This window comes from Apis dorsata, unplaced genomic scaffold (assembly GCF_000469605.1).
Source record: "Apis dorsata unplaced genomic scaffold, Apis dorsata 1.3 scaffold_27, whole genome shotgun sequence".
Taxonomy (NCBI): Eukaryota; Metazoa; Arthropoda; class Insecta; order Hymenoptera; family Apidae; genus Apis; species Apis dorsata.
In genome coordinates this window covers 311,832-313,371 of record NW_006263329.1, presented here as the reverse complement: position 1 = coordinate 313,371, position 1,540 = coordinate 311,832, and the positions used below count along the sequence as shown (strand labels likewise).

The following is a 1,540-nucleotide window of genomic DNA, read 5'->3' as shown; positions in this document are numbered from 1 at the left end:
TTCAATCGAACGAAATTTATTCATTCTATTTCTTCGTATTATTATTATTTTAAATACTCGATAATTTTTTTTTTTTCTTCCTCTTACAAAGCACTCGTGAACCTCTCCCTTCATTTTCAGAATATTTCTCAAAATATTCTCGTGCTTGGATTCAATCGAACGAAATTTATTCATTCTATTTCTTCGTATTATTATTATTGTTGAATACTCGATAATTCAAGAAAAGGAAAAAGAAGGAAAAATTGCCATCTCGATCGAGTATCGATCTCTCAACGGATGACGCCGTCCATTGACATTTAATCGCGCCAATCGTCTTCCCGTATGGATGGCCAAGTCGATAAACTCGTTAACGAAACACGTATCGAGGGCAAATCGAGCGATGAATAACGAACATTTTATTCACGATTGCCGATCGCTCCTTCCGCCCCTCCCCTCCCCCTTCGCTTCCCATCTCCCTCGGCCATCGTTTTCATCGGATTCTCAATGGCGCGGCTCGAACGCGCCTCGCGATGATAGCGCTTCGATTACTTTCCTCCACGGGGTTTTCGCTCGAATTTCGTTCCGGACCGCGAACGTGATCCTCCACCGTTTCGCCCCGTGTCCCCCTCCCTCCCCCTCTGATGCGATTTTAACGCGATCACGAGCACGCCGTTGTATCGAGTTGCGGGATCAACCCGATTGGGAATAGGGGAATGGTTAGGCTGCGAAACACGTTGGATTAAGAGAAATTTAACGAAATAAAATAGCTTGCTATTTTAATGTCCCTCGTCCTTTTATTTCGTATTATTTAATATATTAATTTGCTCACACGCGGATATACAAATAAATACGACAGTTCAGTTCGTTTCGTTCAACACAATCTGAAAATATTATTAAATATTTTCCCTACGAAAAAAAGGGATTATTGAAGATTACGTTGAATCGAATTTTCTAGTAAGAAACGTAAGTGAGATAATAAACAAGGAGAGTATTTTAATGTACAATGCGTTTTTCATGCTCTCCAATCACGATATATTTCACAATTATCTTCTTGATAATGCATCAAAAAAAAAAAATTATTCTTTCTTTTTTAAAATCTCACGAAGTATTATCGATATCTTACATATCGATCGCATCGATCTCTCTCGAGAGCAAGTTTATTCCGCGTGATAGCTCGCCGGGTGTCTCGGCCGGTCCGTATGCTAATGCACGATTTGTATAATTCCGAAACGGGTTAAGCAGGGCAGGGACGTGGCAGCATCCACGGGGTCGATAAGTTTTTCTGGCTACGCGATAGGGCCAGTCGTTATCTGCAGGTGCTCGTTCCTCGCCGCCCAAGGCTTTACTTTACATTTTAATGGTCCCGCGGATCACCCTCGATTCCCCTCTACGTCCATCTAATTCCACCTAGGTATTTCCCCCTTACAAGTGGCCTCGAGACGGATAGCATACTCGGGTGGTGATAACTCGAGAAGGATCGAGCGAAAGTTTTTCCTTCGAGGAAAATTCAATTTCTCCCTTGCCTGTATCGTAAATTAATTAATCGCTTTTCACCGATTGT

The 1,540-nt window shown here is 41.9% G+C and overlaps 1 protein-coding gene across 1 annotated transcript in view; it reads left to right on the top strand.

The window, feature by feature from the left end:
- The window catches only part of LOC102676127, a 413,064-nt gene that overhangs the window by 272,023 nt on the left and 139,501 nt on the right, over positions 1 to 1,540 (top strand). The window lies entirely within an intron of this gene.